At 48.8% G+C, this 26246-nt stretch overlaps 1 protein-coding gene and 1 long non-coding RNA gene across 2 annotated transcripts in view; both read left to right on the forward strand.

Moving 5' to 3' along the window:
- Positions 1–26246, forward strand: part of LOC135421584 (serine/threonine-protein kinase PAK 3-like) — a 66825-nt gene that overhangs the window by 31696 nt on the left and 8883 nt on the right. The window lies entirely within an intron of this gene.
- LOC135421595 (uncharacterized) lies at positions 13478–26044 on the forward strand. The gene is made up of 3 exons (XR_010434107.1): positions 13478–14126; positions 15584–15778; positions 25887–26044. It is a non-coding gene; the product is annotated as an uncharacterized LOC135421595 (long non-coding RNA).

Raw genomic sequence — 26246 nt, forward strand, 5'->3', positions numbered from 1 at the left:
AGAAGCCCCAGGTCAAGTCTCAGAAAGCAAGGACTGGCCTGTGCTGGAGCTCTTCCCCTTGGGGAGGGATGGTTAATGCCTGTCTTGTGTTTCCTTTGTCCCAAGCCTAAGGACGTGCCACCCAAGCTGGAGACTCCCAGAAACCTGTCACCTGTGTTCCTCTCCTTCCTGCAGTCTTGCCTGAACTGGAATGTGAGGCCCCGATGGCCCACCAGGCTGCTTCTGCAGGTAAAGTGGCTGCAGGTGAAACAGCTGTCCAGGGATGGGCTTTGTCATCAGCTAAACTCAGAGGCATCAGGAGACCTCCTCTGCTACTAATCTCCAGTCTTGGTGCTTTTCAAATGACAAATAAGTAGCATCACAGAATAATTTGGCTTGGAAGAGACCTTTAAGTGGCATCTAGTCCAACCCCCCTGCAACGAGCAGGGCCATCTTCAACTAGACCAGGTTGCTCAGAGCCTTTCCTCCAAGGAAAGGTCTTCCACCATCTGGTCCTGTCTGTGGTCCTGGCTTGTACTTTCCTTTCTAGTTTAATTTCATTTTATTTTTTTTATTATTCTAAACTTTGCCACTTGAAGTATGTCTGCAATTGATGTGTCACCTGGAAATTTGATCTTTTAGAGCCATTTCCTTTTTTGTGCCATAAAATCAGCCTAATTAATTTTTCCTCTTGTGTTTCTTTGTTTAATCTCAGTGCCTGAAAGCCCTGGACTTCCTTCATTCAAATCGAGTGATCCACAGAGACATCAAAAGTGACAGTATTCTTCTCGGAATGGATGGATCTGTCAAACTGAGTAGGTGTTCTTGGTCAGGCACAGCGTTCCTGGGAGGCGGGTCTGGGGTTGCCTTTGAGTGCCTGCCAGTTCCCCAGAAGTGGTGCTGGTGGGAGTGCCCAGCCCACTGCTGTAAGCTGAGAGCAGAGTTGCAATGTGCAGAGAGCTCTAGAGAGGATGAGGCTGTCTGCCACAGTCCGTGGGGGGAAGGGAAATGGGACCGGGCACTGCAATAAGGGTTCTGACACAGTTGAGGTCTCGTGCAGCAATGCCACTTTATTTAGGGGCAACAAGGGTTTAAATAAAGTAGGTTTGAGGGGTGGATTCTAACCTGGGGAGGCGCAAGAGATTGACAACTCAGGGAAAAGTGTGATAGGGAGACAGGGGAAAGGTGGGTGGAACTCTCGGGTCTCTGAGGGAATGGGCCAATGGTAGCTCTCCCTGCACTGCGGCAGGCTGTGACCAATCAGCGGCAGAGGAGCGGGAAAACTGGGGAGACAGGGGGAAAAACAACTTTTGGACGGAAAATCTGAGGGAGAAAGGGAGACAATATGGAGGTAGGACAGAATTCATAAAATTTAACAATAAACTGGGGTGCATAAGAATTCATAAACACACAACAATAAACTGGGGAAAAACTGTCAGTCCGGTGGGTGAATTATTCAGTAAGCAACAGGTCCATTTAGATCCCATTTATGTTTTTCCAGGCAGCATATCTCTCCCATTCTGTCTTCTCATCCACCACAGCTGTCAAGAGTGCCTTTGGTTTGGGTATGTCCCTTCCAGAGGAAACAGCACAGCCACTCTTCCAGCTAGATTCAACACTGTGCTCTCAGACTGAGAGTGGGGAATTCTTGTGCTTGCTTTCATAATTCAAGCTGGTTTTAACAGTACTTGTTTTTGTCTGCAGTTGATTTTGGCTTCTGTGCTTGGCTTACGCCCTGGGAGAAGAAACGGTGGTCACTCGTTGGGACTCCTTTCTATATGGCACCAGAAATGTTGAGAGGAGACAAATATGATGCCAAAGTGGATATCTGGGCCCTTGGGATCACGGCACTAGAAATGGTGGATGGTCCTACACAGGTAAGGTGCAAATACTGTCAGAGAGCCCTGCCTTTCTCCCCTGAGCCATATCTTTCTCCCACTCACATCAGCTTGAACTAGTCCCACCAAGGCCCACATCTAAAAGTGTCCTGGAGCACATCTGCTCACAGGAGAAGTGACATGTGCCAGTGCAGAAATGGGCAGTTTTGGCCTCCAACAATGCTTGAATTCCTCCTGTGCTCTTTGAACTCCCTTGGAGCTGGATCTCCCAATGGCAGGAATTTTTCAGCAGCAGGATTCTCCCGTTGGAGAATTACTGTGAAAAGCATTTCAAGGGGATCTGCAGGCCAGAAGTCTTTTCAAACTTGGACCAGTGCCCACTGCTTACTTGAGCCTTTCAGGGCAGGTCACTGCTTCTAGTACTGCCACAAGTATGTATTAGCCAGTACATTTCTAAAAGTAGGTTCTAGCACAGCTCCTTGTAGTAAGCCAATGTATTTCCAGGTTTGCAGTTGTAGATGCTAATTCCCTAAAATGAAATGACCCGCTCTTACACCAAAGGAGTGTGCAATAGGCCAGGAAGGTATACGGGGATAAAACCCCATGACTAACAGCTGAAACCAAGTTAAATGCTGCACAGTTAATTCCTGAGGAAGGCAACAATTATGGAAAATGTCAGTCTTCCAGTCTATCTGAAAAAGGTCCCTGACTTTTCTTGGAAGACTTCTTTTGGATTGCATTTGCCTTGCAGAAGGCAGCAAAAAGAGTTGAAGGCAATTAGCAGGACTGGTCTGGATGCTGAAAATTCTCTGCTTCCTTAAGCTCAAATGTTGATCAGGGCTCCTGGAGAAGCCCCAGGTCAAGTCTCAGAAAGCAAGGACTGGCCTGTGCTGGAGCTCTTCCCCTTGGGGAGGGATGGTTAATGGTTGCCTTGTGTCTTTTGTCCCAGCCTAAGTACAAGCCACCCAAGCTGAAAACTCGCAGAAACCTGTTGCCGGTGTTCCGTTCCTTCCTGGAGTCCTGCCTGAAACGGAATGAGAAGCGTCGATGGACGGCCGAGCAGCTGCTGAAGGTAAAGTGGCTGCAGGTGAAACAGCTGTCCCTCCTGCCCCACACTTTGAGGTTTCTGCCACTCAAGGAGGGACAGCTGAGCGGGCCTTGTCCCAGCCCCATTTGCTGCCTGGCACATTCAAGCAGGCCAGAAGTGCTCCAGGGTTCTGGCAGGTTTTGTGGCAGAGAGAGGGAGCTGCACAAGGTGCCACTGGGCTGTCCCTGCTGGGAAGGAAGGTGGCAGCCAGCACAGGGAGGGGCAGGGGTGGAATGCACACACTGCTCTCCCTGCAAGCCAGAGCTGAGTCCATCAGCGCTCTGCCCCTTGTGTCCCTGCTCTTGTCTGGGTGCTGAGAACCTCCACCTCAGTGCTCTTCAGAACAATACACAGGCCTGCATCCTCCTGGCGTTGACCTTGCTTAGAGGTACGGGAATTTCCCGAGGAGGGGCTTATGCTCCTCATCAGTTTTCACTCCTAAAATAGTCCAGGTCTTTAGAGAAGAGGAACCTAAGGGAGTCCTTTGAGTTTTCTGAAATGGAAAAAGGCCCGAGACAGCAAGTGGCATTCCCGAGCACTGGCAAGGCAAACCTCCTTGCTGCAGAGACCTTGAGAAATTGATTAAGGGCCTTAGGGGCCATGTTTGCCTGTGATAGCAAGGTCCTGGACATGAAGTTGGAGGTGTAGATGGTGCCCTCAGTCCTCCTGATGTGTATTGCTGGTAACCAGAGGAATCCCGCTGGAGCCTGTGGGAAACTGCATTTGGAAAGTAATGGCTCCTTTCTTTCTGTGTTTTTTCCTTTGGGCAGCATCCATTTTTAGAAAAATCCGGTAGTCTCAACAACATGAGGCCTCTGCTCGATGCAATCAGGAGATTCTTTACACAGAGGTTCACAACACCATCACCAGAACCTCTGCTGGCTCCCTCTGTTTCTGGACAAGAGAGTAAGGAAGAGCAAGCAGAGAAGGAAAACGACAAAGCAAAGCCTGAAGGAGTGAAATCAGTAAGTGCCAGCTTTGGTTAGCACTGCCTTTGGTGTCATTCAGAGCTGCAAGTTCCTGAGCAGCCAGTGCTTGCCATGCATGGCTGAAGAGTGTGAGGGCTGGAGCCCTGCCATGACATGGTGCTTCAGCCCAGCCACTGACACCTGGAAAAGAGGTTTTGAACTTCCAAGCTGAGTCAGACTGTCCCTTTCAGGACACACAGCAATAACTGTGCCCTAGAGGGTAGTTGCCCCTCTGCACAACCTAGTTGAGAAAATGCATGAAAATTGAAGAGAAAACTGCCCATGAACTCGTGTAAATCCTGTCTTTTTTTCTCGTCCATTCACTTTGTGAAGTGGGCAGCAAAAGACAGTTTAAGAGCCCAACTTGTGGCCAAGTCTTCCGAAGGGTTTGCATTTGAAATAGGATCCTGGGGCACCTCTGCAAGCCACCTTTCTGACATAAACTAATTCTTGCCACAGATCCTCAAGAGCTCACCAATGGCAGCTGTTGCTGCAGCACCACAGTCTGAAGAAATCTCCTTTCCCGACACTGAAATGCCAAGCACAAGCACCGGGAAAGGAGACACTCAGAAGAAAAGCATTCCAAAGGAAATCACGTACCGGCCGCCAAAGCTATTGCCACTAACACGACGTTTCCTTGATGACCTCAGTACGTATCACGTATTTCCTGGCTGGTACAGCAGTCCATTCCATGGTATGCATGTCAGCTTTAGTTCTACTAAAGGAAGAGAGGAAGCAACAGAGCACTGTGGCTGTTCCTTCTGCTGAATCACACGGAGTGTTTCTCTCCAAGAAAATAAGGGCTCTGTTGCACCAGCTGTCCTTAATTTTTGTAGACAACAAACTCTTGCATTGGTGCCTGTTCTTTTCTGATTTCTGTCTGCTCTGAGCATTCCTCCATGTGCGTGGTTTCCTGTCAAGGTAAAGCCTCAAAAGACTGTGGAAAATCAGTCTTTGTGGAGCCACCTGTGCTTCAGAGCTGCCTCTGCTGTTGTGGTTATTGTTGTTGTTGTTGTTGTTGTTGTTACCAGCTGACTACAAAGGGCTCACAGCCCTGCACAGTGGGGCTGCCTTTTGGATCTGCTGCAAGGTGGTATCTTCACATGAGCATCTTTCATGTTGTTTCTTTCAGAGGGCATTGTGAGTGAGGGGAACCCTACGAAGAAATACACTGTACAGCAGATAATTGGCCAAGGGTAAGTCCAATCTCAGCTACTTCTACAAAACCATGGGCCAGGGATTTTGCTGGTGTCATATCAAGCATGCAGTCAGGCAAGCTGCAAACATGGGCAGACACTGGGCTTACATCCTCCTGTCTGTCAGTCCTGATCAGTATTTAATAACTGTGGTCAGAAGGCATTGTCAAAGACAACTCAATGCTGGCAGTCTCTTGCCTGTAACAAGGAGCAGGACATGGAGTATGTCCTATGTTTTCTCCTGGCCACCCTGCATGGCAGAGGGCTGCTGGGCTGCTGGGCTGCTGGGCTGCTGGCTGAAGTCGAGTGTTTTATAAACACTCTGGGCAGCAGAGCTCTGCTCTCTGGGCTGGCTTTCTCACCCAGGGCCTAAACGCCTTCTCCTTTCTTGGCTGCTGCTCTGTTTCTAGGTCTTGTGGAAGAGTTTTCCGAGGAGTTGACATTGCCACAGGAAGACGGGTAAGGGCAGCACCCCCGGCAGATTGTGCAGCTCTCGAGTGCTTTCCCCTCCGCTGGGAGCTGTGGCCACAGCTCTGGGTGGCCACGAGATCTTTGCTGCAGAGACTGTTCCTCTGAGGGCAGACAAGTGTCAGCCTGCAAGACACGGTTTGGACAGACCTTGTCCTTATTAAGTCCCCAAAAGAACACAAGGAGGGCAGGGGTATCTTTCAGAGAAGGACACCTTTGCTCAGACTTATTTACTGACTATGCTAATGCATCAGCTACTTGGTGGCTCCTTACCCAGCTGCAGTGCTGCACTTGGGAAGTGCACTTACACAGGAGTCTGCAAGGGATCTAAAGGCCCTGAGCGCTGCTCATAACCCCGGCCACATCCATAAAATACCCTAGAATGGGTTATTCCTTTTCAAACCCAGAAAAGAACTGCAAATAGGAACTGGGTTAAAAACGTTCTTTAGAGTTGCAAAATCCAACTTCAACATGTTACAAAGTTCTGGGATTGTATTTTTTTGTGTAACCCTCATGACCTTTTAGGATGGGATTTCCTCCATTACGGATTGATTGTTTGCAGACCATTTGTCCAGAGTTTACAAGGCAAAATGTCTATAGCCATGTGTCCTGTAACTGGCACACAAGGGCGAGCGGAGGAATCGCCTCTTGTCCTGTCAGTTAAGAAGCTCTGGTGTCTAATCCCAGGCAGTTTGGCCCACCCTGGCTCCATCATTCCAAAGACACCTGCTTCATGTGCGTTGTGGTCCCGTGCAACAGACTTCTCAAGTCTGTGGCTTTCAATCTCCTTTTAGGTGGCCATCAAGAAGATTTTTGTTCTCGACAGAAAGAACAAAAGGGAGCTTGTTGTAACTGAGGTAGCAGTCCTGAAGAGAATGAGGCACCCCAATATCATTCGCTATATAGACAGGTGAGTGGTTCTGGGATTATCACGTTGAGGTTCATTGACAAACTGCAAGCCAAAGGCTAAAAAGCCACTTTGGTCACTGGAAGAACATGGAGCTCTTCATTATTTTATAACTCCTCCACCTGCAGTGGACGGGAGGTGCAGGGCACAGGTATCTTAGCTCCTTCAGGGAGGAGCTTGCCTTGTGTCTGCCTTGGCCTTTTCTGGTATACGTAGTTTGAAGCGTGTCTTCCAAAACCTGCATCTGCCATGTCTTCCTAAAGCCACAGCCCTTCAGTTCACTACCTCCCTGTTCTTTTGGGGTCTGGTTTTTTTCAAACTGATCATCTTTTCTTTGCCTTAATGATACGTGCTGATAAACCCACCTAGAAATTATTGACCTTGGGGTTTTCCCTCTACTTTCTGTTGCTGTGGATGCCAGGAAGACTTGGCTCTTGTTTGCACAACCACACAATGTGCCAGGTTTTAAATGGTTTTCCCTGTTTCTGAATGCACTTTATGCAATGCTTTCCAAGGGGTTGACCAACATCTGCCCTCAGTGGTGCACACCCTCCTCCCATGGAGAAGTCTGTGCTGCCTGCTTCCTGGAGTTCAGGCTGGAAGGGATGAGTTAAGATGATGAAGCAGCTGATGGCAATGTCCTGGTTCCAGATTTCTCTCTGCTGTCACTAAACTGCATTTTTGCCTTGCTTGCCATCTAAGACATCTCCTTTTTCACAGATGAGCCTTTCTCATTTAGCCTGCTCAGATTCTTTCTTCATTTACAAGTGACCTGGCAAGAAAACTCAACTGCAGTCTTTCCCATAAGGTCATTTAGCTGGGCCCATTCATCTCCATGCTGTGGGTTTCTTCTTTCAGCTACCTTTTCAATGAACAACTCTGGCTGGTGATGGAATACGTGGAGGGATGCTCCTTAGCTACTGTGGTTTTCATACAAGCTCTTGAGGAAGAGATGATAGCCTCTATCAGTCGGGAGGTAAGGGATGCTTCTGACAGGTTGGACAGGAGGGTTCTTTGCAAAAGGTGGTAAGAACAGGAGTGATTTCCTGTTCAGAGCTTTGTTTCTGCGTTGCTGTTATGATGTGGAGAAGAAAAGAGCATCCAAGTGAACGGCCTGCCAGTCTCACTGCATTTCTTGTACTCTGTTATTGTACTCCTATAATGTTGTTGTACTTTCTTTTTCAGTTTAATTTCATTTTGTTTTATTTATTATTCCAAACTTTGCCACTTGAGGTATGTCTGCAATTGATGTGTCACCTGGAAATTTGATCTTTTAGAGCCATTTCCTTTTTTGTGGGATAAAATCAGCCTAATTAATTTTTCCTCTTGTGTTTCTGTGTTTAATCTCAGTGCCTGAAAGGACTGGACTTCCTTCACTCAAATCTAGTGTTCCACAGAAACATCGAAAGTGGCAGTATTCTTCTCGGAATGGATGGATCTGTCAAATTGAGTAGGCGTTCCTGGTCAGGCACTGGGAGGCAGGATATATGTATTATATGTATATATATATGTGTATATATACAGTGTTTATGTAAATATATATTGTTTGTATCTATAGTATATGTATATATGTATATAATGTAATATATGTGTATAATGTATATATGTAATATGTATTTTTATAGACATTTGGAGGCCCTTCTATAGGTGCTACACACTGTAGAGAGAGGTATAATATCGTGTATAGGATAATGTATGATATCTTCAGTAAACGATACCCTGTATTTATCGGGGTGTGTGTTGCGTCGGTACCTGGCCATGGTTTTACCTGGACGGATGGAAGGATGGGTGGGTGAATGGATACAGATCGCCCTCTCGCGGCTGCCAGCGGGGCAGGCGGAGGCAGAAGTCCCTGAATATGTGTTTGTGTAAACCTTTTGCTTCAGTCACTTCACATTGAAGTTATGAAAGGCCGAAATGAAACATTTCCCACCCATTTCCCCCGTTTTCATTTCCGCGGGACTCTCTGCTGAAGGTGGCCTGAGTATGTACATAAATGCAGCACCCTCCAAAAAACCCTGTTTTTCCCACAAGTTGTTAAAAAATACTGCCCAGCTGTTAGGAACTGGAGCCCACAGCGAGGGGGCATCGTCCCTGCCCAGCCTGGGCTATCGTGCGGGGAACAGGCAGCCTTGCTTCACCTGGGATTCACTGGGGAAGCCAGACCCCTTGTAAATCAGCACAGCCAGTCGTGTTCCCAGCTTGGGAACTCAGCTCCTTCTGATGGGCAAACCCTGTCTGTTCCAGCTACTTCCAAGAAATAATAAATGCAGATGTACAGACATTCTGCTTGGCCTGTACTCTGTACTCTATAGGGCATTTGCACGACACCCCATAACTCTCCTGCACTGTAGCCCCTTATATAATGCTCCCTTATATATAGATAATGTACATACTTGTGTGTGTGTATATATAGAGAGACTGTAAATAGTGTGTACATATAGTGTGTATATATATGTATAAACATATATATACATACACACACATATATATATACACATATATATATGTATTTGTGTAGGAACAGGAAAAAATTAAAGGAAAAACGAAAAGGTGTGGGGGGGGACGGGACGGGACTGGGGCTTCCTTCAAGTTGGGAGCGGGACGGCGTGGGGCCGGGGAGCTGTAGGGAGACTCCTCGCCACTGTGCTCAGTGCCTGGCCTCTTCCCCCCCCACCCCATCGCCCAGGCTGAGAACCGTCGCCGCTGCTGCCTCAGCCTGGGGGCCGCCCCGCCTCATCGGCAACTGTTCTTGCCTCAGCCCTCAGGGGTTTTCCCCTCAGCCCGCACCACTTTTTCCCTCAACCCTCAGCCATTTTTCCTTCAGATCACAGTCGGTTTTGCCTCAGCCCGCACCAGTTTTTCCCTCAGCCCGCAGCCGATTTTGCCTCAGCCCACAGCCCTTTCTGCCTCATAACTGCCCCCCCCCCCCCGCCTCAGCTGCAGCCGGTTTTGTCTCAGCCCAGAGCCATTCTCATCTCAGCCCTTGTGCCCCGCTGCTTCAGCCCGCAGCGGTTTTGCTTCAGCCTGGGGATCACCCCATCTCAGCTGAGGCCTCGGTGATGCCGGGAAAAGGCCACGGTAGTAAAACTCAAGAGCCACAGGCGCTATGAAGCCGCTAGTTGTTTATTACGCTGCCGGACGCGCGGGGGATGACTCCGCCTGACACGCGCGAGCGCTCCCCCCTCACGGCTCCCGTTTTCTCCCAGCAGGTCATCCATATCCATCGCACGGTTTGACATATTCAGGAACTACCCCAGAGTGGTATGGATTTCTATGGAAATCTCGGGACACGCCTTCTGGCGCCTGCCCACTTCTCTCGGGTGGTCGTCTCGGGTCCTCTGACTCCCGTCAGGAGAATGAAGAGGAAGAAGTGGAGAAGGAACCTGTGGCTGTTGGAGAAGTAATGCTTGAAGGAATGAAAGCTTTGGTTAGCACTGCCTTTGGTGTCATTCAAAGCTGCAAGTTCCTAATATTTTAGCAGCATTTGTTTTGTCCTAATGTTGATTACGGCTCCTGGAGAAGCCCCAGGTCAAGTCTCAGAAAGCAAGGACTGGCCTGTGCTGGAGCTCTTCCCCTCGGGGAGGGATGGATCTGTAAAATTGAGTAGGTGTTCTTGGTCAGGCACAGCGTTCCTGGGAGGCAGGGTCTGGGGTTGCCTTTGAGTGCCTGCCAGTTCCCCAAAAGTGGTGCTGGTGGGAGTGCCCAGCCCACTGCTGTAAGCTGAGAGCAGAGTTGCAATGTGCAGAGAGCTCTAGAGAGGATGAGGCTGTCAAGAGTGCCTTTGGTTTGGGTATGTCCCTTCCAGAGGAAACAGAGCACAGCACTCTTCCAGCTAGATTCAACACTGTGCTCTCAGACTGAGAGTGGGGAATTCTTGTGTTTGCTTTCATAATTCAAGCCGGTTTTAACAGTACTTGTTTTTCTCTGCAGTTGATTTTGGCTTCTGTGCTTGGCTTACACCCTGGCAGAAGAAACAGTGGTCATTCCTTGGGACTCCTTTCTATATGGCCCCAGAAATGTTGACAGGAGACAAATATGATGCCAAAGTGGACATCTGGGCCCTTGGGATCATGGCACTAGAAATGGTGGATGGTCCTACACAGGTAAGGTGCAAATAGTGTCAGAGAGCCCTGCCTTTCTCCCCTGAGCCATATCTTTCTCCCACTCACATCAGCTTGAACTAGTCCCACCAAGGCCCACGTCTAAAAGTGTCCTGGAGCACATCTGCTCACAGGAGAAGTGACATGTGCCAGTGCAGAAATGGGCCGTTTTGGCCTCCAACAATGCTTGAATTCCTCCTGTGCTCTTTGAACTCCCTTGGAGCTGGATCTCCCAATGGCAGGAATTTTTCAGCAGCAGGATTCTCCCATTGGAGAATTACTGTGAAAAGCATTTCAAGGGGATCTGCAGGCCAGAAGTCTTTTCAAACTTGGACCAGTGCCCACTGCTTACTTGAGCCTTTCAGGGCAGGTCACTGCTTCTAGTACTGCCACAAGTATGTATTAGCCAGTACATTTCATTTTCTCCCAGCAGGTCATCCATATCCATCGCACGGTTTGACATATTCAGGAACTACCCCAGAGTGGTATGGATTTCTATGGAAATCTCGGGACACGCCTTCTGGCGCCTGCCCACTTCTCTCGGGTGGTCGCAGGGGATGAAGGCTTCGAGTCTGCCTCTCACCGAACGGTTCCCCTCGCTCTCGGAGCATGCACAGTCTCTCAGCACCTTCCCCTCAGCAGGCAGCAAAGAGAGAGACCCCCTCACACACACCCGCTGCTCCGTCGCCCTGATATTCCACTGTAGCAGACAGAAAGGCTAGTCAGGGCCCCAGAAAATCTTACACGCACACAGAAGTTGGATAGGAGAAGGATTTAAGAGCTCCATGTCCACTGAGGGTTCCAACCCTGTAGGTTTCCCACAAGCCTAAGGGAATTTGGTTTTTGCAGGTGCACCAAGAGCTCAGTGCTGGGCAGAGAACTTTCTTGGGAGAAAGTCTGACTTGAGTGGCTATGGGAGAAGTGGCCAAAGGGGGGAGAACGGGCAGGAAGCACCCACGGGGGCACCCCCACTCTGACAGCTGCTCCAAGGGCTCCCTGCCACGTGTGGAACACGGACGTGTCCCTGAGGGATTGACAACAAATGCTGTCCATGTCAGGCAATCACAGCTGTTCTGAATGTCCTCCAAGCCTCTCCACAGTAAAAGGGGAGAAGCCCCGCTTGGTACAGCGAGGGCTGTGCCGTGAGGGCTGCTGGGGAGGAATCTCACTCTTCCTGGAGTCAGCTACTGTTGTCAAATACCTCTGAAATCCTCGGGATAACAGAACCCTCAAACCCTGCATTGCTAGTGTTAAAAAGCAAGGCGTTATTTTATTCACAGCACTATGGGCTGTGGGTGACTAGCCAACAGCCTCCACACAGACACGGATTCAAAACTTATTATTCCATTTTTCCATGGAAGAGCAGAGTTGATTTCCAGATGAGTTTTAGGCAGAAAGATGAGCTTTACATCAGGAGGTAAGCTGACAAGTCACTGCGAGAAAGGGAGGTCAGGCTCCAACAGGAGAGCAAGATTCAACATTCCAGGGGTCAAGAAGCCACCCAAAACCATTGCAGCGTGGGGAACCTTGAACGGCTGTTTCCGTGATGTCACAGGACTGTTGCCCCCACTGTCGCTGTGATGTCACTGAAGTGCTGGGTGGCCACTGCAGTGTCCGTGGAACGCTCTCATTCAGGCACCAAGGGCCTCGGCTTGCGGTGCAGTTCGTCACGTGCTCGTCGCAGAGGAGTCTTCGGATTGAGGATTTCTCAGCGGAGAGTTGTGAACGGGCGTCCAAGAGGATTTTTCAGATCGAGGAGCTCTCAGTGGAGACCCTGCAAACCAGAGAGCGGTTTTCTTTTCCCCCCCCCCCCAAGGGGCTGTGCCCCTTGGACTGCAGCACAGCTTTGCTGAAATGTTTCGGCAAATCTGCGCTGCAGTTCATGATTTTGTGCTGTTTTCATCAAATTTATATTTTTCTCCAGACAGGTCCTGCCAGGTGACGGAGTTCCCGAGAGGTGAGTAGTGTTTGTTCCTGGGGGCAGCATACCTGGCTTTGGCATGGCTGTGTTCTTTATGCTCTTCCTTAGGCACTGAGATGATTTAGAAACAAAACTGCCCTTAAGATGCCCTTAGTTTGGTAGAACTCCTGTCAACAGCTTTGTCTGAAAAGGGGGGGGTCTGTGTGTGGACAGCATTTGGAATGGAACTTGAGGGGGTTCTGTGCCCTCCACTGGATAGCCTGTGGAGTCTGCAATTTCCTCACTTTGCTGGTTCTACCAGTACGACTTCCAAAATGCAGGCTTGGGAGAGCTTCTCAGAAGTTCTTCTAAAAACTGTTCAGTTATCTCCAGAACTGAGGGGAAAGCATCCTTTTTGCTAAATTCCATAATTAAAGGATTTGATCACACCAATGACCTCTGAGATAAAATGCCAGCTTCCAAACAGTGCAGGCTCCTGAACCCAGGAGCTGTTCGTGTGCTAGAATGGCTAGAGGGGATTTTTTGGACAGTTTTTCTGGGGAACCATTTTCCGCAAGCTAAAGAGAACTGATGCTTGCCATTTATTAAAAGAAAAACCAAAAGCCAACAGAACAGAAAAAGGAAAAAAAAAAAAAGAAGAGGAAATTTCTTTAGCTCTTCAGCTAAAGCTGCTTTAGCTCTTGGGTAGAACAGAAGCATTGACTGTTAATGGACAGTTTACATTTGCTTGATGGAGTTTCTATTTGTTTTATTTCCTGGGAAAACAGCATAAAAAATAGACAGGAAACTGTAGAAGATGAATATGGGGTTTTGTCCTCTTCTCTTGCTTGCTGTGCAAAAGAACTGCTGCTCCTGGAGAGATGTTGTGAAAGAAAAATGCTCTTTATTTGGGTTGCCTTGTGTGATGGGATTCCCCACAAGAGGCAGTTTTCTGACAGCGTCTGGTTCATTTTGCCTTGCCCATTGCAGACGGAATCACCAGTGGATATGGAGGTGGACAGAGAGCAGCCCATCCTTCTGTGAGTGGAAAAGGAAGCTTTGACGTTCCTAGTTTTTAAGAATCATGGAGCGAGCTGTGAGCTTGGCCTGCTACAACAGAGTGCCAGCCTGAGAGGCTGAAAGCAAGTCCATGAAAGAAAGTCCATGTCAGTGCCTTTGCAGCAGCAGCAGCAGCAGCAGCAGCCAAGGCATCCCTGGCTGTTTTCTCATTTTCTGTTCAAGAGCTTTTAAACAGAGGAAGATCTGGGTTTGCAGGCAGAAGATTTTTTGCTGATTTTAGCCATGGTGGGATATCTAAGTCAGAGCAATATGCAGCACTGTCTAACTAGTTGGTAAAGAGAGCAAATTTGGGACAATGGGATGTAATGCCCTGCCACTGAGAGGCAGCTGGGACTGTGGAGGGATTTCAACTCCCCTAATTTGATAGAGAGTTAAATTGGCCTGGGACATACGCACTGTAGAACTGAGGCCCGTAGGACCAAGTGCATGTTAATGGCTGTCTTGTGTTTCCTTTGTCCCAATCCCAAGGACGTGCCAACCCAGCTGGAGACTCCCAGAAATCCACCGTCTATGTTCCGATCCTTCCTGCAGTCTTACCTGTACGGGAATGTGAGGCCCCGATGGCCCACCAAGCAGCTTCTGCAGACAAAGTGGCTGGAGGTGAAACAGCTGTCCAGGGATGGGCTTTGTCATCAGCCAAACTCAGAGGCATCAGGAGGCCTCCTCTCCTACTAATCTCCAGTCTTGGTGCTTTTCAAAAGACAAATAAGTAGCATCCTAGAATAATTACGCTTGGAAGGGACCTTTAAGTGGCATCTAGTCCAACCCCCCTGCAACGAGCAGGGACATCTTCAACTAGACTGGGTTGCTCAGAGCCCTGTCCCACCTGACCAGGGATGGGGTATCCACTTCCTGTGCCAGTGTTTCAGCACCCTCATTCTAAACAATGACTTCCTCAGATGTAACCAGAATCTCTCCTCTTCCACTTGAAAACCATGACCCTTTGTCCCATTGCAACCGGGCCCTTTGAAAAAATGTCCCCTTGAAGGATTGAAAGGCCACAATAAGCTCTCCCTGGCACCTTCTCTTCTCCAGTGCCATCTGTCTTGGCCTTTCCTCCGAGGCAAGGTCTTCCACCATCTGGTCCTGTCTGTGGCCCTGGCTTGTACTTTGGGAGGACACTTGGTTGTACCTGGTGGCAAAAGACCTGGAGTAGAATAATAGCAGGTCCAGAGGCTGCAATGGTGTTGGTGGAGGGGGACCCAAGGAAGCAGTCCCAGCCAAGCGATCGGAGAATTGCCTGTGAGAAGGAAGGGGCTGTGGGGAGCTCACTGCGAGCCTCAGAGGGGGCCCAGCTTGTCCCTCCTGCCCCACTCTTTGAGGTTTCTGCCACTCAAGGAGGGACAGCTGAGCGGGCCTTGTCCCAGCCCCATTTGCTGCCTGGCACATTCAAGCAGGCCAGAAGAGCTCCAGGGTTCTGGCAGGTTTTGTGGCAGAGAGAGGGAGCTGCACAAGGTGCCACTGGGCTGTCCCTGCTGGGAAGGAAGGTGGCAGCCAGCACAGGGAGGGGCAGGGGTGGAATGCACACACTGCTCTCCCTGCAAGCCAGAGCTGAGTCCATCAGCGCTCTGCCCCTTGTGTCCCTGCTCTTGTCTGGGTGCTGAGAACCTCCACCTCAGTGCTCTTCAGAACAATACACAGGCCTGCATCCTCCTGGGGTTGACCTTGCTTAGAGGTACGGGAATTTCCCGAGGAGGGGCTTATGCTCCTCATCAGTTTTCACTCCTAAAATAGCCCAGGTCTTTAGAGAAGAGGAACCTAAGGGAGTCCTTTGAGTTTTCTGAAATGGAAAAAGGCCCGAAACAGCAAGTGGCATTCCCGAGCACTGGCAAGGCAAACCTCCTTGCTGCAGACACCTTGAGAAATTGATTAAGGGCCTTAGGGGCCATGTTTGCCTGTGATAGCAAGGTCCTGGACATGAAGTTGGAGGTGTAGATGATGCCCTCAGTCCTCCTGATGTGTATTGCTGGTAACCAGAGGAATCCTGCTGAAGCCTGTGGGAAACTGCATTTGGAAAGTAATGGCTCCTTTCTTTCTGTGTTTTTTCCTTTGGGCAGCATCCATTTTTAGAAAGATCCGATAGTCTCACCAACAACAGTCCTCTGCTCGATGCAGCCAGGAGATTCCTTACAGAGAGGGTCACAACACCATCACCAGAACCTCTGCTGGCTCCCTCTGTTTCTGGACAGGAGAGTAAGGAAGAGCAAGCAGAGAAGGAAAACGTGAAAGCAAAGCCTGAAGGAATGAAATCAGTAAGTGCCAGCTTTGGTTAGCACTGCCTTTGGTGTCATTCAGAGCTGCAAGTTCCTGAGCAGCCAGTGCTTGCCATGCATGGCTGAAGAGTGTGAGGGCTCTAGCCCTGCCATGACATGGTGCTTCAGCCCAGCCACTGACACCTGGAAAAGAGGTTTTGACCCTTCCTGTTTAGTCTTTAGATTGCCGTGCAGGATTCCTAGGAGACAGGAGAAACTGTCCCCTGGATGTACCTGCCCCTCCACAGGGCCTATTTCAGAAAATCCATGAACAAGAAATTGGCCAGGCCCTTGTGTGAAATGACCCTTTTGTTATTGTGTGTAACTATCCAACCTTGCAAGGGACAGAATGGTGACTGTCCCTGACTCTACTGACTCTCCCCAGGGCACAAACGTGACAGCAGAACCTCTCCTGGCTCCCTCTATTTCCGGACAAGACATTAAAGAAGAGGAAGTGGACAATGAACTTGTGGCTGTTGTTGGAGGTGGAGAGCCTGAAGAAATTAAATCAGTAAGTGCCAGAGTACATTAGCATTGCCTTTGGTGTAATTTAGAACTTGTGATGAGAGCAAGCTTGCTTTTCATGGCTGAAGACTGTGTGAGGGCTGGAGTCCTTCCATGACACTGTGCTTCTACCCAGCCACTGACACCTGGAAAAGGAATTTTGACTCTTCCTGTTTAGTCTTTAGATTGCCGTGCAGGATTCCTCGGAGACAGGAGAAACTGTCCCCTGGACGTACCTGCCCCTCCACAGGGCCTATTTCAGAAAACCATAAAAAAAAAGAACAAGAAAGTGGCCCTGTGTGAAATGACCCTTTTCTTATTGTGTGTAACTATCCAACCTTGCAAGGGACAGAATGGTGACTGTCCCTGACACTACTGACTTTCCCCAGGGCACAACAGCAGCACCAGAACCTCTGCTGGCTCCCTCTCTTTCTGGACAAGAGGGTAAAGAAGAGGAAGTGGACAATGAACCCGTGGCTGTTGTTGGAGCCGCAGAGCCTGAAGAAATTAAATCAGTAAGTGCCAGAGTACATTAGCATTGCCTGTGGTGTAATTTAGAACTTGTGATGAGAGCAAGCTTGCTTTTCATGGCTGAAGAGTGTGAGGGCTGGAGTGCTGCCATGACACTGTGCTTCTACCCAGCCACTGACACCTGGAAAAGGGGTTTTGACCCTTCCTGTTTAATCTTTAGATTGCCGTGCAGGATTCCTAGGAGACAGGAGAAACTGTCCCCTGGATGTACCTGCCCCTCCACAGGGCCTATTTCAGAAAATCCATGAACAAGAAATTGGCCAGGCCCTTGTGTGAAATGACCCTTTTGTTATTGCGTGTAACTATCCAACCTTGCAAGGGACAGAATGGTGACTGTCCCTGACTCTACTGACTTTCCCCAGGGCACAACACCAGCACCAGAACCTCTGCTGGCTCCCTGTCTTCCCGGACAAGAGGGTAAAGAAGAGGAAGTGGACAATGAACCCGTGGCTGTTGTTGGAGCCGCAGAGCCTGAAGAAATTAAATCAGTAAGTGCCAGAGTACATTAGCATTGCCTGTGGTGTAATTTAGAACTTGTGATGAGAGCAAGCTTGCTTTTCATGGCTGAAGAGTGTGAGGGCTGGAGTCCTTCCATCACATGGTGCTTCAGCCCAGCCACTGACACCTGGAAAAGGGGTTTTGGCCCTTCCTGTTTAATCTTTAGATTGCCGTGCAGGATTCCTAGGAGACAGGAGAAACTGTCCCCTGGATGTACCTGCCCCTCCACAGGGCCTATTTCAGAAAATCCATGAACAAGAAATTGGCCAGGCCCTTGTGTGAAATGACCCTTTTGTTATTGTGTGTAACTATCCAACCTTGCAAGGGACAGAATTGTGACTGTCCCTGACTCTTCTGACTCTCCCCAGGGCACAAACGTGACACCAGAACCTCTGCTGGCTCCCTCTGTTTCCGGACAAGACATTAAAGAAGAGGAAGTGGACAATGAACTTGTGGCTGTTGTTGGAGCTGCAGAGCCTGAAGAAATTAAATCAGTAAGTGCCAGAGTACATTAGCATTGCCTTTGGTGTAATTTAGAACTTGTGATGAGAGCAAGCTTGCTTTTCATGGCTGAAGACTGTGTGAGGGCTGGAGTCCTTCCATGACACTGTGCTTCTACCCAGCCACTGACACCTGGAAAAGGGGTTTTGAACTTCCAAGTTGAGCCAGTGTCCCTGGCAGGACACATAGGAATAACTGTGCCCTGGGGTTACCTGCCCGTCTGAATAGCCTACTTGAGAAAATCTAAGCAAACTGAACAAGAAAGTGGCCTTTTGTGAAGTGACCCTTTTGTTATTGTGTGTAACTATCCAACCTTGCAAGGGACAGAATGGTGACTGTCCCTGACTCTACTGACTGTCTCCAGGACACAACAGCAGCACCAGAACCTGTGCTGGCTCCCTCTGATTCTGGACAGGAGGTTGAAGAGAAAGAAGTGGAGAAGGAACCTGTGGCTGTTGGAAAAGTCATGCCTGAGAGAAGGAAATCAGTAAGTGCCAGCTTTGGTTAGCACTGCCTTTGGTGTCATTCAGAGCTGCAAGTTCCTGAGCAGACAGCGCTTGCTCTTTGGGACTGAAGATTGTGCGGGCTCTAGCCCTGCCATGACATGGTGCTTCAGCCCAGCCACTGACACCTGGAAAAGAGGTTTTGAACTTCCAAGTTGGAAGTTCACCTTCCTTGCAGGACACATAGGAATAACTGTGCCCTGGAGGATCCTTGCCCCTCTGAATGGCCTAGTTGAGAAAATGCATGAAAATTGAAGAGGAAACTGCCCATGAACTCGTGTAAATCCAGTCTTTTCTTCTTGTCCATTCACTTGGTGAAGTGGGCAGCAAAAGACAGTTTAAGAGCCTGACTTGTGGCCAACAGCATCTTCCCAAGGGTTTGCATTTGAACTATGATCTCAGGGCAGCTCTGCAAGCCACCTTTCTCACAGAACCTAATTCTTGCCTCAGATCCTCAAGAGGCCTGGTGCTGCTGCAGAACCACAACCTAAAAAAGTCACCTTTGCTGACACTGAAATGCCAAGCACAAGCACCGGGAAAGGCGACACTCCGAAGAAAAGCATTCTGAAGAAAAGCATTCTGAAGAAAAGCATTCCAAAGAAAATCACGCACCGGCCGCCAACGCTGTCCCCACTAACACAACTTTACCTTGATGACCTCAGTATGTATCATGTATTTCCTGTCTGGAACAGCAGTCCATGGTATGCATGTCAGCTTTAGTTCTACTAAAGGAAGAGAGGAAGCAACAGAGCACTGTGGCTGTTCCTTCTGCCTCTGAGGGCAGCTGGGGCTGGATTCAGTTTTCCTGAGCTTCCATCTACGCTCCAGGCAAAGGCAGAGATGGTTTCTGGTTGAGCAGAAGGCTTTGACCTAGTGAATGACCTAGTGAACTCCTGTGTGCAGAGGGCTAAACCCAAGAGAATATTAGGGTTCCTAAATTCTCTTTAGACTCCTGACTCCTCACAAGTCATTGGAGTACAAAGACTTTGCCGAAATCTCTAAGGTTGAAGACAAGCAGTGTGGTTCTTCAAATGGCACAGGCAAGGTCCTCTTCAGAACTCAGCCTGCTGATCCGTGATGAGGGTCCTAGTTCTTAAAGCCCCATCCTCAGGGATTAGAACTTAAGATGCTGCTCTTGAACACCATAAAGGCTTTTTTTTGGCAAACTGCTGAAAGGTTGGGCAGATTCCATCATCTCCTGTAAACACCTGATAATATTCTTTCTGTTCTGAAAATGGCACTTGTTCACAACAGTAGATTCCAAAACTCAATTTAATTGTCAAAATTTAATTTTTAATGCACTTAACTTAGTGCATTCAAAACTACTAAACCTTTGGCCGAATCACACGGAGTGTTTCTCTATAAGAAAATAGAGCTCTGTTGCTCCAGCTCTCCTTAATGTTTGTAGACAACAAATTCTTTCATTGGTGCCTGTTCTTTTCTGATTTCTGTCTGCTCTGAGCATTCCTCCATGGGCTTGGTTTCCTGTCAAGGTAAAGCCTCAAAAGACTGTGGAAAATCAGTCTTTGTGGAGCCACCTGTGCTTCAGAGCTGCCTCTGCTGTTGTGGTTATTGTTGTTGTTGTGGTTATTGTTGTTGTTGTTGTTACCAGCTGACTACAAAGGGCTCACAGCCCTGCACAGTGGGGCTGCCTTTTGGATCTGCTGCAAGGTGATATCTCTGTTTCACACGAGCATCTTTCATGTTGTTTCTTTCAGAGGGCATTGTGAGTGAGGGGAACCCTGTGAAGAAATACACTGTACAGCAGATAATTGGCCAAGGGTAAGTCCAATCTCAGCTACTTCTACAAAACCATGGGCCAGGGATTTTGCTGGTGTCATATCAAGCATGCAGTCAGGCAAGCTGCAAACATGGGCAGACACTGGGCTTACATCCTCCTGTCTGTCAGTCCTGATCAGTATTTAATAACTGTGGTCAGAAGGCATTGTCAAAGACAACTCAATGCTGGCAGTCTCTTGCCTGGAACAAGGAGCAGGACGTGGAGTATGTCCTATGTTTTCTCCTGGCCACCCTGCATGGCAGAGGGCTGCTGGGCTGCTGGGCTGCTGGGCTGCTGGGCTGCTGGGCTGCTGGGCTGCTGGCTGAAGCCGAGTGTTTTATAAACACTCTGGGCAGCAGAGCTCTGCTCTCTGGGCTGGCTTTCTCACCCAGGGCCTAAACGCCTTCTCCTTTCTTGGCTGCTGCTCTGTTTCTAGGTCTTGTGGAAGAGTTTTCCGAGGAGTTGACATTGATACAGGAAGACGGGTAAGGGCAGCACCCCCGGCAGATTGTGCAGCTCTCGAGTGCTTTCCCCTCCACTGGGAGCTGTGGCCACAGCTCTGGGTGGCCACGAGATCTTTGCTGCAGAGACTGTTCCTCTGAGGGCAGACAAGTGTCAGCCTGCAACACACGGTTTGGACAGACCTTGTCCTTATTAAGTCCCCAAAAGAACAAAAGGAGGACAGGGGTATCTTTCAGAGAAGGACACCTTTGCTCAGACTTATTTACTGACTATGCTAATGCATCAGCTACTTGGTGGCTCCTTACCCAGCTGCAGTGCTGCACTTGGGAAGTGCACTTACACAGGAGTCTGCAAGGGATCTAAAGGCCTTGAGCGCTGCTCATAACCCCGGCCACATCCATAAAACACCCTAGAATGGGTTATTCCTTTTCAAACCCAGAAAAGAACTGCAAATAGGAACTGGGTTTAAAACGTTCTTTAGAGTTGCAAAATCCAACTTCAAGATGTTACAAAGTGCAGGGATTGTATTTTTTTGTGTAACCCTCATGACCTTTCAGGATGGGATTTCCTCCATTATGGATTGATTGTTTGCAGACCATTTGTCCAGAGTTTACAAGGCAAAATGTCTATAGCCATGTGTCCTGTAACTGGCACACAAGGGCGAGCGGAGGAATCGCCTCTTGTCCTGTCAGTTAAGAAGCTCTGGTGTCTAATCCCAGGCAGTTTGGCCCACCCTGGCTCCATCATTCCAAAGACACCTGCTCCATGTGCGTTGTGGTCCTGTGCAACAGACTTCTCAAGTCTGTGGCTTTCAATCTCCTTTTAGGTGGCCATCAAGATGATGTGTCTTTGCAAGGAAAAGTACGCAAGAGAGATAATTTTAACTGAGGTTTCACTCTTGAGTAGCGTGAGGCACCCCAATATCATTCGCTATATAGACAGGTGAGTGGTTCTGGGATTATCACATTGAGGTTCATTGACACACTGCAAGCCAAAGGCTAAAAAGCCACTTTGGTCACTGGAAGAACATGGAGCTCTTCATTGTTTCTCGACTCTTCCAACTGAAGTGGATGAGAGGAGCTTGCCTTGTGTCTGCCTTGGCCTTTTCTGGTATACGTAGTTTGAAGCATGTCTTCCAAAACCTGCATCTGCCATGTCTTCCTAAAGCCACAGCCCTTCAGTTCACTACCTCCCTGTTCTTTTGGGGTCTGGTTTTTTTCAAACTGATCATCATTTCTTTGCCTTAATGATACGTGCTGATAAACCCACCTAGAAATTATTGACCTTGGGGTTTTCCCTCTACTTTTTGTTGCTGTGGATGCCAGGAAGACTTGGCTCTTGTTTGCACAACCACACAATGTGCCAGGTTTTAAATGGTTTTCCCTGTTTCTGAATGCACTTTATGCAATGCTTTCCAAGGGGTTGACCAACATCTGCCCTCAGTGGTGCACACTCTCCTCCCATGGAGAAGTCTGTGTTGCCTGCTTCCTGGAGTTCAGGCTGGAAGGGATGAGTTAAGATGATGAAGCAGCTGATGGCAATGTCCTGGTTCCAGATTTCTCTCTGCTGTCACTAAACTGCATTTTTGCCTTGCTTGCCATCTAAGACATCTCCTTTTTCACAGATGAGCCTTTCTCATTTAGCCTGCTCAGATTCTCTCTTCATTTACAAGTGACCTGGCAAGAAAACTCAACTGCAGTCTTTCCCATAAGGTCATTTAGCTGGGGCCATTCATCTCCATGCTGTGGGTTTCTTCTTTCAGCTACCTTTTCAATGAACAACTCTGGCTGGTGATGGAATACGTGGAGGGATGCTCCTTAGCTACTGTGGTTTTCATACAAGCTCTTGAGGAAGAGATGATAGCCTCTATCAGTCGGGAGGTAAGGGATGCTGCCCTTGCTTCTGACAGCTTGGACAGGAGGGTTCTTTGCAAAAGGTGGTAAGAACAGGAGTGATTTCCTGTTCAGAGCTTTGTTTCTGCGTTGCTGTTATGATGTGGAGAAGAAAAGAGCATCCAAGTGAACGGCCTGCCAGTCTCACTGCATTTCTTGTACTCTGTTATTGTACTCCTATAATGTTGTTGTACTTTCTTTTTCAGTTTAATTTCATTTTATTTTATTTATTATTCCAAACTTTACCACTTGAGGTATGTCTGCAATTGATGTGTCACCTGAAATTTGACCTTTTAGAGCCATTTCTTTTTTTGTGGGAAAAAAAATCAGCCTAATTAATTTTTTTCTCTCATTTCTTTGTTTAATCTCAGTGCCTGAAAGCCCTGGACTTCCTTCATTCAAATCTAGTGATCCACAGAGACTTCAAAAGTGCCAATATTCTTCTCGGAATGGATGGATCCGTCAAATTGAGTAGGTGTTCTTGGTCAGGCACAGCGTTCCTGGGAGGCAGGGTCTGGGGTTGCCTTTGAGTGCCTGCCAGTTCCCCAAAAGTGGTGCTGGTGGGAGTGCCCAGCCCACTGCTGTAAGCTGAGAGCAGAGTTGCAAGCTCTAGAGAGGATGAGGCTGTCAAGAGTGCCTTTGGTTTGGGTATGTCCCTTCCAGAGGAAACAGAGCACAGCCACTCTTCCAGCTAGATTCAACACTGTGCTCTCAGACTGAGAGTGGGGAATTCTTGTGCTTGCTTTCATAATTCAAGCTGGTTTTAACAGTACTTGTTTTTGTCTGCAGTTGATTTTGGCTTCTGTGCTTGGCTTAATCCCTGGGAGAAGAAACGGAGGTCTTTAATTGGGACTCCTTTCTATATGGCACCAGAAATGTTGGCAGGAGACAAATATGATGCCAAAGTGGACATCTGGGCCCTTGGGATCACGGCACTAGAAATGGTGGATGGTCCTACACAGGTAAGGTGCAAATACTGTCAGAGAGCCCTGCCTTTCTCCCCTGAGCCATATCTTTCTCCCACTCACATCAGCTTGAACTAGTCCCACCAAGGCCCACGTCTAAAAGTGTCCTGGAGCACATCTGCTCACAGGAGAAGTGACATGTGCCAGTGCAGAAATGGGCCGTTTTGGCCTCCAACAATGCTTGAATTCCTCCTGTGCTCTTTGAACTCCCTTGGAGCTGGATCTCCCAATGGCAGGAATTTTTCAGCAGCAGGATTCTCCCGTTGGAGAATTACTGTGAAAAGCATTTCAAGGGGATCTGCAGGCCAGAAGTCTTTTCAAACTTGGACCAATGCCCACTGCTTACCTGAGCCTTTCAGGGCAGGTCACTGCTTCTAGTACTGCCACAAGTATGTATTAGCCAGTACATTTCTAAAAGTAGGTTCTAGCACAGCTCCTTGTAGTAAGCCAATGTATTTCCAGGTTTGCAGTTGTAGATGCTAATTCCCTAAAATGAAATGACCCGCTCTTACACCAAAGGAGTGTGCAATAGGCCAGGAAGGTATACGGGGATAAAACCCCATGACTAACAGCTGAAACCAAGTTAAATGCTGCACAGTTAATTCCTGAGGAAGGCAACAATTATGGAAAATGTCAGTCTTCCAGTCCTTCTGAAAAAGGTCCCTGACTTTTCTTGGAAGACTTCTTTTGGATTGCATTTGCCTTGCAGAAGGCAGCAAAAAGAGTTGAAGGCAATTAGCAGGACTGGTCTGGATGCTGAAAATTCTCTGCTTCCTTAAGCTCAAATGTTGATCAGGGCTCCTGGAGAAGCCCCAGGTCAAGTCTCAGAAAGCAAGGACTGGCCTGTGCTGGAGCTCTTCCCCTCGGGGAGGGATGGTTAATGGCTGCCTTGTGTCTTTTGTCCCAGCCTAAGTACAAGCCACCCAAGCTGAAAACTCGCAGAAACCTGTCGCCTGTGTTCCGTTCCTTCCTGCAGTCCTGCCTGAAACGGAATGAGAAGCGTCGATGGACAGCCGAGCAGCTGCTGAAGGTAAAGTGGCTGCAGGTGAAACAGCTGTCCCTCCTGCCCCACTCTTTGAGGTTTCTGCCACCCAAGGAGGGACAGCTGAGCGGGCCTTGTCCCAGCCCCATTTGCTGCCTGGCACATTCAAGCAGGCCAGAAGTGCTCCAGGGTTCTGGCAGGTTTTGTGGCAGAGAGAGGGAGCTGCACAAGGTGCCACTGGGCTGTCCCTGCTGGGAAGGAAGGTGGCAGCCAGCACAGGGAGGGGCAGGGGTGGAATGCACACACTGCTCTCCCTGCAAGCCAGAGCTGAGTCCATCAGCGCTCTGCCCCTTGTGTCCCTGCTCTTGTCTGGGTGCTGAGAACCTCCACCTCAGTGCTCTTCAGAACAATACACAGGCCTGCATCCTCCTGGCGTTGACCTTGCTTAGAGGTACGGGAATTTCCCGAGGAGGGGCTTATGCTCCTCATCAGTTTTCACACCTAAAATAGCCCAGGTCTTTAGAGAAGAGGAACCTAAGGGAGTCCTTTGAGTTTTCTGAAATGGAAAAAGGCCCGAGACAGCAAGTGGCATTCCCGAGCACTGGCAAGGCAAACCTCCTTGCTGCAGACACCCTGAGAAATTGATTAAGGGCCTCAGGGGCCATGTTTGCCTGTGATAGCAAGGTCCTGGACATGAAGTTGGAGGTGTAGATGGTGCCCTCAGTCCTCCTGATGTGTATTGCTGGTAACCAGAGGAATCCCGCTGGAGCCTGTGGGAAACTGCATTTGGAAAGTAATGGCTCCTTTCTTTCTGTGTTTTTTCCTTTGGGCAGCATCCATTTTTAGAAAAATCCGGTAGTCTCAACAACATGAGGCCTCTGCTCGATGCAATCAGGAGATTCCTTACACAGAGGTTCACAACACCATCACCAGAACCTCTGCTGGCTCCCTCTGTTTCTGGACAAGAGAGTAAGGAAGAGCAAGCAGAGAAGGAAAACGACAAAGCAAAGCCTGAAGGAGTGAAATCAGTAAGTGCCAGCTTTGGTTAGCACTGCCTTTGGCGTCATTCAGAGCTGCAAGTTCCTGAGCAGCCAGTGCTTGCCATGCATGGCTGAAGAGTGTGAGGGCTGTAGCCCTGCCATGACATGGTGCTTCAGCCCAGCCACTGACACCTGGAAAAGAGGTTTTGAACTTCCAAGCTGAGTCAGACTGTCCCTTTCAGGACACACAGCAATAACTGTGCCCTAGAGGGTAGTTGCCCCTCTGCACAACCTAGTTGAGAAAATGCATGAAAATTGAAGACGAAACTGCCCATGAACTCGTGTAAATCCTGTCTTTTTTTCTCGTCCATTCACTTTGTGAAGTGGGCAGCAAAAGACAGTTTAAGAGCCCAACTTGTGGCCAAGTCTTCCGAAGGGTTTGCATTTGAAATAGGATCCCGGGGCACCTCTGCAAGCCACCTTTCTGACATAAACTAATTCTTGCCACAGATCCTCAAGAGCTCACCAATGGCAGCTGTTGCTGCAGCACCACAGTCTGAAGAAATCTCCTTTCCCGACACTGAAATGCCAAGCACAAGCACCGGGAAAGGAGACACTCAGAAGAAAAGCATTCCAAAGGAAATCACGTACCGGCCGCCAAAGCTATTGCCACTAACACGACGTTTCCTTGATAACCTCAGTACGTATCACGTATTTCCTGGCTGGTACAGCAGTCCATGGTATGCATGTCAGCTTTAGTTCTACTAAAGGAAGAGAGGAAGCAACAGAGCACTGTGGCTGTTCCTTCTGCTGAATCACACGGAGTGTTTCTCTCCAAGAAAATAGAGCTCTGTTGCACCAGCTCTCCTT

This window comes from Pseudopipra pipra, chromosome 13 (assembly GCF_036250125.1).
Source record: "Pseudopipra pipra isolate bDixPip1 chromosome 13, bDixPip1.hap1, whole genome shotgun sequence".
Classification (NCBI taxonomy): domain Eukaryota; kingdom Metazoa; phylum Chordata; class Aves; order Passeriformes; family Pipridae; genus Pseudopipra; species Pseudopipra pipra.